An 11315-nucleotide genomic window follows, 5' to 3' on the forward strand; every position below is an offset into this window, starting at 1 on the left:
CTGCGGGAGCTCCTGCGGGGGGCACAGGAGTTCTGTCCCTCCTCCCTTTCGAGTCCATCCTGGCTACTGGCAGTCTCTGTGGCCACAGTTTTTGCCGTGGGCTCCACCAGGCAGAGAGCTTGCCCCCAAAAGACTGTGGCGATCCAAACAGAGAGCCTATTCAGAACCGTGGCTGGACTAGATGATCTTTAAAATCATTTAAATCTGTTTGTAAACATATTTCTGGTGTACATTCGAATCTTTAGATCTGTTTTGTTTTCTGAGGTAAAATCCTTCCCCCTTCCTTACACTGTCATCAGTTTTTAGACATGAAAATTGCATTTAGGTCTAATGTAGAGCTCAATTTTTCACTCATTTTGTATTTTTGGCCAATAAATTTGGAATGGCTGTGGAGAATTAAAACACATGCAAATAACCTGGGATTGGGCTGAAGTCCTCTTAGGTGCAGAAATTGGTCCTCATTTATCATCAAAGTAGAATTGACTGAAAATGAGGACTTCCAACTTGGGGTTGGAAAACAAAATTTCAGGTGTTTGGACTCACAAAGTCCATCTATTACCTCAAAATGAATGTGAATTGCACTATTCAGAAAAGCAAGACAGACTGAATTGCTCTCTATATTCACGTTATTCTCAGCACACGCTGCAATTTTGGAAAGCTGAGCTAATGGCACTTCCTGCGCCATCAGTGAAGGTGCATTCTGCTGTCTTGCACAAAAGGTCAGCAAAAGAAATATGCCATTAACTTAGATGGTTGAATGAATTAAGCTATCTCTCGAGATGTCCAAACATTTGGAGATCTTTAAAATAACAACATATTTAAAGCATGTTACGTTCTGTACTTCAGATCTTTAGAACAACACAATTTTATTTTATGCTGTGCCACGCAATCTGTCAAGCCAAAGGCTTTCTTTCTGACATATTGTTTGCACATTGTGGTTTATTTTAGTATACTATACAGTTAAGAGTTGAGGGGAAAAATCTAAAATATTCTTGGTTTCCTACTCCTCCTGCTACAAAAATCTCAGAGTAAGTTGTCAAAAAGTGAAAGTTGGGAGGTCTGCATAATTTAAAGAAGTCAATTTTAAAGTGTTCTTAATTAGGAGATGTGCATGTTTTGTCAGCAGTAGCTGGTGCAGTTTGGATAATATCAGGCAGTTTTGACACAATCTGTACAGTTTTGCTATAATTAGAGACAGACACACAGAACATCCTTCAGAGCAGAAAATGATTGGTAAATTACATGATTTCCTGACAGGTTTTAAAGATCTCATGCTGTCCTCTGTCAACATTTATTCTGTCACATAACACATAACCTCACTGTAAAGTCCGTAAGAGCAACACATGCCTGAAAATGACCCTCCAATGCATTCCTTCAAGACAGCATATATCGTGACCAAGTCCACCATCTTTTTTGAGTAAGGAAACTGTTAAAATAATAAATTTAGGCAGAAGCACAAAGACACATTGCTAAGCCACTTGGATAAGAACTGGCTTCTGGTTTGGGATCAAAACCAAGTGAGACTGAGGGTTGACTGGAATTTAAAATAGTTTGAACAGATGTAAGGATTTGTAGCAAATCAATCAGTTTATTGAGTTCGTGACTCCAGTATGGAGTTCCTGTCTGCAGTGGAAAAGACATGTATATATTACATTAGACTGCCCTTTTCTAAGAAAAGAGAGGAGCAAATGTCCTGAGCATGGACACTCTTCGTCCCTGGCTTGGTGTCACACTGCAGATGTATGCATGTTTAACAGGACCTATCCTTTCTCTGTAAGGATCTAATTGCCGTGTCTGGGTGTCCCCTTTTGCATGTGCCAATGCAACACCCCACAGCTGTGTCAGTGGGCATTGCTTGAACATCCATTGGTACTTTTCAGGAAGATCAGCAGGGTGGAAGCGAACTTCCCATTGGCAGCTGCAGCCGCAAATTAATACAAATGGGTCACAAGTGAATCCAAAATATTTGGCTCATGACTTCTTCCACTGTCTATAAAACCTCTTCAGATCTCCAGCCCAGTTATTCTAAGATCATCACATGCTGCAGCACTCATCGGTCGGTTTAATTGTCTCTTCACTCAGGACAGCTTTTGGACGATCATGAGGGCAGCACCCTGTAGCTGTTAACATTTTCTGCTCATTAAGTGAAAGAGAAAAGAATTAAACTCCTTTTCTGTATTTGGCGGCCAGTCACTCTATTGCTATCCTCATTTGAGCATATTTTGTTGAAAGGTTCTCTTATCATTGCACAAGGTCACACATATACTAAAGTTATTCTGTTTGTGCACAAAGAATTAAAAACTCTGCCCTCAACTATTCCACATGCTTCTTGCAAATGTTACTATTTATTACTTATTTTGTATTTGAACTAAAAAGTTTAACTTTTATACAAAGATCTGTCTTTCTCTTTTCTATCCTGTGAAGCCTTTTCTACACAAGCCTTTCATATAGTTCAAAAAAATTCATAAGTTACAACTTATAAAATAAAGTGATTTATAAATTTTGGTTTAAGAAGTTGCGTGAACTTTCTTAGAAATAGATAAAAAATAAAATCAACACAGGCTGCATTTCCATTCCAAAAGAATGTCCAAATTTAAAAACAAGTCAAAACGTGTCTTAATCTCCATTTGCTTCTACTGTCGTCAAAGTAGGCAATATTGTGTGAAGTGAGGGTTTTCCTTATCATGGCACAGTGTACATTTAGTATTGTCACTTCATTTCTTTTATTTCATATTTGAAACAGAGCCTTCAGAAATGGGCATTTGGAGCAGACTGCAGGCTATTGAGCTATTGAAAATTCTTTAAAACTTCAGGGTGTCTTCCAGCATATAAATTCTGACCTGTTAAAAAGTGACACAAGACTGTTTTTCCTATTTTTCTGGTATTATACACTATGCACGTTGAAAAAGCTGTAGTCTTCTAATCCTTTTCCTGAGCAGGAATGTGAAACAAACACCTTCACCACAGTCAACTTAAGGGTATGGATTTGAAAGAAAAAATGAAGTATATGTGAAGAAAAACATAAAATCTCTGAGGCATGGGTATGAACTTCCTCATCTAGGCAACGTGAGGATTCGTTTTCTATTTCCTTGAAGTTCCTGTAGCAATATTGAAATAAACATATTTTACACATAAATCTATGAGATTTTAAAGTTACCAGATGGGAATTTGGCTCAAGGATGAAAACAGAGGTCTTTTAATAAATACTTTTCAGGGCAATTATACTCACTGACCTAACTTTTCATAAGCCATTTTCTCTGTTTTATTACTTACTCTGTTACCAAAGACTTTTTTTTTTTTTCCTTCTCCTTTCAGGACTGTCACTACCTAACCAGTGACAATGTAATTCTGACACTGTCTGCTGAAAAACAGCTGGTGAAAAGGAGGTCATGTACCACATCTACAATTTTTCCAGAAGAACTCAGTTCTATTGCTTCTGCTCACATTTTGGGAAGAATCAAGAAAGCTAGAAGGTTGATGTGAAGAAGATTAATATTGATTTCATAACTTACACTTCTCAGTTCAAAGGCAATTAAGACCTGAATACCTTCATTCCACAGAACAGATAAAGCCTTTTCCATATCTGCTTTGACTCATCTGTACTCTTTTATTCCCAGAAGCCAGAATTATTTTTTCATGCTGCTTCTCTCAGCTTTAACTGCTTCAATGCTCTGTGGGGATTTTTGAAATTCATCACAGAGTGATAAGTTACTCTGGCAAACCAACAAGGAAAATGATGCAGTTTCCATTTCCACCTTCATATTTCCAAATCTAAATCCAGATGCCTAAAATTGGAAAATGGTCTCTCTCTTTTTTTTTTTTTTTTTTTCCTTTTATCTTCCTCTCTCTATTGAATACTCCTCTAGAAGGTAAGGTAATTAGCTCATCCAAGATCTAAGTTTCTGGAGATGCCTGACTTCCTCCAGTAATGTGAATTAGGTTCACATGTACCTTTCAGTTCGGTGCATAAGTATGGGCAGCAGTTGTAGACTCTGACTCCTTTTGTTACAAACCTCAGTAAAGAAACTTACTCTGGCTTGACAGAATGGAGTTAGGTGATTGCTGGGATGTCCATATAGATATATACTTCTGTGCACTCATTTCAGCCAGAGGGCTGAAGAAACTCCCACTTTATCCATATTTTCAGCTCTTTTATGCCAAAATTGCATAATACTCAGATCCTGAAAAAGAGACTTGCTTTCTGCTGATGCTTTGGTTAGCTAGTTTTCAAAGTTGCGCTATTTACTGAGTGCAGAACATGGGTTTGTAGCCCACCAGCAGTTTGCGAGGCTGTAGGCTTTACTGCAGGTAGTTCAGCCCAAGGCCTGCAGCTAGGTAGAATGAACATTGGCAATTGCCTTTGAATCCATACCAAGACCTTATTGTCTATAACAGGCTGTGAAGTACAGCACCAGGTACAATAGTATGAACTTTTTCAGTGGAGTGGTAAAGACACCACAGCTAGCAGACAATTTTACCCAAACCCATCATCATCTAGTTTCATGGTGTTGGTATCAAAGACAGTAGCTTTTAGAGTTCTGGGGTATTAGAGATAAATATAAAAATAAAACATTTAAAAATAGCATAATTTTAGCAGGAGATTGGTGAGACTGCATGGAAACAGCAATGAAGATCAAAAAGCTCATAGCTGTCATCTGTCAATTCTCACTTCTAGCAATATCCTATGAAAGTGAGGGGCCTTTGTCCTGTCTCATCAACAAAAGCTAGTGAAGGTTTCTTTTTGTTGTTTTGATATGGTTTTTTTTTTGTTTGTTTGTTCATTTTATATTCTGTGCAATAAAATAAGAAAACAAACTTTGGTACAAACCTCCCAGAACACACTGAAGCCAGAATTACAGGAACTTGGAGACTTTATGCCTGTGACAGTGGAACACTTCAGTCTCCAAGCAGATGCTAATGAACTGCGTTGCTTTTGCTACTTCACACTGTTGGCTATGAGAAAAGGAGGCAATCTCTGATTTTCAGGGTCTAGAAGGCAAGAAAGAATGCACTGCAAAAAACCTCGAATGCACAGTAGAAATTTTCCATATCAGACAGTTGTGCAGTTTTGCTCTCTACTGCTGGAGAACTACTGAGCACTGTTTGTGCTATGCACAAAAATCCCAAATATTGCTTTTCTTCCAGACTAACTGTATGGATATGGACATGAACATTCAAATTACTTCAGTTTAATGGATTGCCTGTCCTCATCAGGGCCATAGTGAATGCTGGCAGCCTTGTCCTTAGCCATGTCCTTGCATATGGGAAGAAATCCATACTGGCTTAATCTGCCCTTAGGCTCTGAAAAAACGAAATCTATGGTTACATGAACACTTGCTCTAATAACTGATGTGCTGTCCAGGAGCAATGCATGTTAATGATGCCCTTAGTAATGCATTATGCATCATGACTAAAGTCAATCAATACCACTTTCTGTGACTACTGCCTATTGAGGCGATGTGACTCATTGCCAGGTCTTTGGATAGATCAATGGTCTGGCACTTTTCCACTATAGCGAATTGCTGCTAATCTGAGGCTTTCTCATTGTGAAGATCATTTTATTTTTATAAAGACATTAATACTAATCTCTCTATTTTTTTGCCTCTGTACAGATTACAGACATTACAAAATCAGGTTCAGAAATCTTTCCCTCCTGTAAACAAAGAAACAAATAAAAAAAAAAAAAAAAGCCCTTATATCCTAAAGGTTAGTGAGGTAAGAAATGAGAAGAATCCTGAGCTGGTAAGTTGTAGCTGACCATATTTTCTTCCTTGGGTTAGTGCAAAGAATGCATATCAAAAAAGACAGGCATATTAGTCTCTTTTCAGTTGGTAAAAGAACACAGTGGAAAATTAGTGAAGTAAGCTAAACATAAGTAAGCAGGCTTGTTGTACTTCTGGGGTCTTTTCCACATGTTTCCATTTCAGGCCAAGTGCCTTACAGAGTCACAAAACTCCTTTGCAAGTCAGGTCAGGTGGAGCCACATCAGCATCACCAAAAGAGTATTCATTATCCAGCTGTGTATAGAGATGGAAAATTTCAGTACAGCTCCAGAACTGTGAAACCTAAATAAGTAAAGCATATACAATGGTTTAAGAGCTGGAAAATCTTCATCAAAAGGCCCATTGACCAGACCACTGGCACTCTCCTTTTCCTTGTCGAGTACCTTACAGAAATGGTCTTCAGTTTTCAGGCTTCATTTAGTGCCTTTTTAGTGGTTTCATAGTCTAGAGATATACTTAGTCCCATGAGAAAACATTATTAGCCAAGAAACTTTGTTCTTGTGGCTTTCTGGGATTTCATGTGGTAACAATAATAAACGATTTTTCCTTGGATGGAGGTCTGGATTGAGGAGGTCTCTGGTGAAACGCTAGTTATACAGAACAGTTTCTCAAAGGAAAGGTATTAACAGATTACTGCTCTCTGTTGCCATTTCGGTGTCTACAGAGAAAATACACATTCAGAAATCTTAATCTTTGGGAAAATTACTTATATAACATAAGTAGTAGTTCTTTAAAGAGTAGTTCCTTAAAAAACATGCCTTATAGGCATTTTATTCTATGAAAGAGAAGACTGAAAAATAATATTTGTAATAGTTAAATACAAAAGAATATGTGTATCTAAGGGGTAGAGGTGAGGATGGGGAGATCTTTGGAGCCTGAGAGTAAAAGATGAGTAAGAGGTAGGCCGGAAAAGGTCAGTAGGAGCAAACTATGGATAATGTTGGTAAGATTTTAAGGAATGGAAGTGTCTGAAGAAACCTGAGAAGGAATAATTTCCCTTCTGTAGAGAGGACCCAGGGAGACAGGCAGCTGCGCTCCAAGTTCTTCTGTACAAACTATAGGGAGCTATAAGCAGTAGCTGTATGATTTTGCAAAGACGTCCACAGACCGGGTGAATGGCTCGGGGACACAAAGCCAATGTCCCCGTGTCTGTAAGCAGGAAGCCACCATTCTTCCTTTCCTAAAATGGTGCAGCCTTTCATGGGCTTCATGTCTGAATCAGGAGCTGAATGCAGAGTTTCTAGTTGGTGGATAATATTTGATTTTTAAAAATTACGTAGAATCCAGGAATATTTGAAATTCTTCAGTAAACTGCGTTGGAAACAATGGAGCACATGTTCTAAGTCTATATCCAAAATAATCCAGCTAGTTCACCATCTATTGTCCGTTCTCCTTCCTTCCGGGCTCAGCCCAGATTCATTCGAAACCCTGATACCAGTGTAAGATCTTAAAATGCTACTATTTTTTTCCAGTTTTGAGTAGTGACTTTAACCCTCCCTGTGAAAATGATCTTATGCTTCAGGCTTTTCTTTCCTCAGTGCCACTTCTTGCCAGTAGAATTGGTTTGGGTAGGCCAAGGTCCTGATTTCTGTGACAGTCCCTCTGGCATGCTGGACCCTGACATTTAAATGCTGGAAATAACCAGTTACCAGACCTAAAGCCATCTACCAAATCCAAATTCTTGCAAACATAAAGTTCCTCAGTTTAATTTTAAAAGAAAAAAAAAAAAAGGCAAAAACCAACACCTCTACTGATCTTTATTTGAAACTCTGAGTTTCTAAGCATCATATTCCACAATAAACGATACCGAGTTGTTTGCTTTTTTACTTTGTTTGTTTGTTTGTAATAAGAAAAATTGCCAAGATTTCCTCTGGCCCTGAAGAACAGTCCCTATCAGCCAGTACCAAGCTCAGCTCTGAGTGGGAGATATTTTTGCCAGTGATATTGCAGAGGGTTTCCCTGCTGGTATGGGCCTCTGCAAATCTGTCTGATTAACTTGGTTTGTCAGCTGCAAGGTCTACACTTTGGAAATGCTGTTGCTGGCAGCTTCCTCGTCCCAGGGCTGCCAGCTTAGGGACCTTGTTCAAGTACAGCAAACATCCACCTTTCCCATACCTGTCCCAGGCAGGGCGATAATTAAACTCTCCCTTGGGCTTGATGTCAGCCTTACTGGAGACATGGGCATGAAGCCCTAACGCCAACTAGAGTGACGCTTTTGGTCATGAACTAATTAGACTGAGATAATTGATACAATAAAACAGCTGAATTGGGATTTGAAGTGTTTTATCGTTATTTTGGGGACTGTTCAGCCTGAAGAAGAGGAAGCTCAGGGGGAATCTATCAATGTGTATAAATACCTGAGGGAAGGTGCAGAGAGGCCGGAGCCAGGCTCTGCTCAGCGGTGCCCAGGGCCAGGCCCGGAGGCCGCGGGCCCAGCGCGGAGCCCCGGCGGCTCCCCCTGCCCCTCAGGCAGCACTGCTGGGCCGGGCGGGTGCCGGAGCCCTGGCACAGGCTGCCCAGAGCTTGGGGGGCTCCTCCTGGGGGAGCTTCAGCAGCCGCCGGGACGTGGGGCTGGGCACCCTGCTGGGGGGTCCATGCTGGGACAGGGGGTGGCCTCAGCCATGCTGGGATTCTGTGATATCCAGCAGGCAGAGCTGCTAGAGGTAGATCTCTAAGGAGATAGACAGAACTAATACAGTTTTTAGCAGTCTTTGCTACAGGGGAGAAAGCAAGAGTAAGTACATTGTGTGCCTCATGCTTGCTAGAAGGGATTAGGGTATTTTCAATGTACCACATTTAAAAAGGTTCCCATGAGCCGGTGAGGACAACTTCTCCTCCAGTAACATCTGCCTGTCCTCCAGGACATCACTGGACATAAAGAAATATTTTATAGTATCTTCCTTAAGTAATTTTATGAACTTTTAAAAAAGGATATTTTAGCTCTTCTTTCCAGTGACTTTGAGTACTTGGAAGACTTCAGAGACTGCACATAATAAGAAATAAAATAGCTTTAACCTTGGCTTGAAAATTTGCTAAAGTGACCAAGGGGCATATGAATCAATTAAAAATCATACACAGATAGCATGTAAGAGCTGAAGCTGGTCAAAGTTTTAAGACTCCAAGATCAAAACCATTGCCGGTTACCCCACGTAGCCAGCTTCATGGCTATGTGTCAGCTGTATTTTCAGTACATCTCAATTTAAAAATCAAAGACATCCCAGCTCAGTGTCTGTGAATAATCCTTCTGCAGGTACCCAGAATTTGAAGACTTCACATAGCCCTTGAGAAGCCTTGACTTGTGTGACTCACGGCAAAGCATCACGGATAAGAGGGAATTGGGGCAACGTAAGGACCTGCTTTGTGAGAGGGAAATTCCTGTATATTTCATACCTTTTTATAGTTTTTAGAGCTATTGTCATCCCCCTTTTGCAGGTCTGCACCCCAGTCACTGCCTGTAAGAAGAGTATGTAGAAAGCATGTGAGACCTTCGTTTCTCACTATAAACAGAACAAAGAACAGAAGCAGACAAGTAGGTGCCAGCACTGCAGTGACAATGACAAAACAATCTTTTTTTCTGAGATGATAAGTTAATATAAAGCTTCCAAAACAAAGCTTTGTAAAGGCTCCTGGAATGCAAACATAAGTGGTTTATGACCTCTCAAGTGCTGTGAAAGTGATTCTTGCTATTTAAAATATGGCTATGCTTAATATTGCATATTTTCAGATCACTTATGAGTTGCTTTAAACGGATGCCACAGTTAGTCCCCTTCTGTTACACAAAGGACAATGTATTCGATTTATTAACCTTTCATTCAGGCTCTGATGGGGATATTTACATAGCACTCAAAAGGGCACTTGATGCTGCATATAGCTATGCAGAAACCTCGCCCAGGCCCTGAAGAGGTCTTATTTAATGGGATTTTAGAGGTGAAGTTAACAACAGGCTTGGGGCAACAATGCAAAAAGATGACAAGGTGCTTGGATAAAATGTGTTTTCTAGAGGTTTGATAAATGTGTTTTGGCTCTGTCTGCCCTCTGCAGCAGAAACTCTTCCTATCACACTCCTGTGCCTGTAGGGGACCTGTAAAAGTGAGCACGTGGTGACAAGAGTCCTGTCCTTTGGGGGAAGTTTTCCGGACATCTGGGATCTGTACGTCCATCACTCTCGGTTTGTGCTCTGCTTAGTACTCTGCTTTCTGCTCTGCCGTGACACCAGCATCACAAACAGCCACTCACCAGTACTTCAGGTGCTTTAAGGTCCTTCTCAAACAGCATTTGGCACAAGGCTTGTCTTGGAGGTCAGGTGTACTCAACTGTTTACTGAATTATTGCATGTTTTTTGGTGGGAGAGACTTCTGGAGGTTTTTAGTCCAACCTACTCAAAGCAGGGTGAACTTCAAACTTACAGTTAGTTGTTCAGGGTCTTATCTGGTTGCATTTTGAATATCTCCAAGGATGGAGGTTCTCCAGGTACCTGTTGCAGTGTTTGACCACTGTCACGGTGATGTTTAAACCTCCTTATGTAACATTTACATTCACCGTTTAATTCTTCTGGGTAGGCAATCATGAGACTTGCCTGGACGTTTTCCTTCACTGTGAGCTTCTGTCACAAATATTAGTAAGGTTTAAAGTCAAAGAAAAGCCGCTTTTACTGGAATATGAATTAGATACTTAAGGGTCTTCTAATTTTTTATTTTTATTTATTTTTTAATTATTAGGTCAGATAGATTATGATAGGACTAAAATGTGAATCTCCTCTTGCTACTCCTTGCAGGGCAGGTCACTGATTCTAGGTTAGGCTCCAGTCAATTCAGTGGTAAACTTGTTGTTTAAACCCTGAACATTGCTCTCCAGTCACGTTGAGGGAAAGTCTACCAGTCTCCAGAGGCGTCAATCTATTTCTAGCATCTCCTCTTTGATCAGCAATTCTCCCAGAAAGTTTAACCCTATGGGTGAGTTTTGGTGGGAGGACAGTAACTCACCACTGAAAACATGACAAGTAAGAGAAACTCTCTCCTTCAGTAGGTTCAGAGATGCATTAAAATTAGTTTTAGGGTACCTAGTGCCAAACAGCAAGTGATGTACTAAAGTCACTGGAACCCTCAGCTGCTAATTGGGTCTATACCAAATTTTGCTTTTGTCACAGTATCCATAAGCTGGTGCAATAACACCCAGCCACAACTAGACCACTATAGGTCATACCAGCAAATGTCTAAAGAGACATGGGAAACTGCTTGAGCCCCATAAGAGAAAAGCTGCATGTCCTTGCAGAGCTAAGATGCACAGGATGGCCTAACCCCGTAGTTCATGTTGGTTTTTAGGGACAGCAACTAATTTCACAAGCAGCAGATCTACCTTCTCCAACAAGCTGACTGAAATCTACCACTGAGGCATTGCACAGAAGAGGCAAGTGAAGCCCTGACTTCTTTGCATAACTGTGCTCCATGAAATCAGTCAGGAGTACTGAATAATTCAATGATGTCTATCAGTGATGTGCCCTCCTACTTAATCTGACCCAGCTATACTGTGCCA

General features: G+C 40.3%; 1 long non-coding RNA gene across 1 annotated transcript; it reads left to right on the top strand.

Annotated features, from left to right (window-relative positions):
• The first annotated feature begins 8150 nt into the window (after window positions 1-8150).
• LOC106036724 (uncharacterized) lies at window positions 8151-11045 on the top strand. The gene is made up of 3 exons (XR_001207590.3): window positions 8151-8517; window positions 9034-9128; window positions 9216-11045. It is a non-coding gene; the product is annotated as an uncharacterized lncRNA (long non-coding RNA).
• Window positions 11046-11315: the final 270 nt, after the last annotated feature.

This window comes from Anser cygnoides, chromosome 4 (assembly GCF_040182565.1).
Source record: "Anser cygnoides isolate HZ-2024a breed goose chromosome 4, Taihu_goose_T2T_genome, whole genome shotgun sequence".
Taxonomy (NCBI): domain Eukaryota; kingdom Metazoa; phylum Chordata; class Aves; order Anseriformes; family Anatidae; genus Anser; species Anser cygnoides.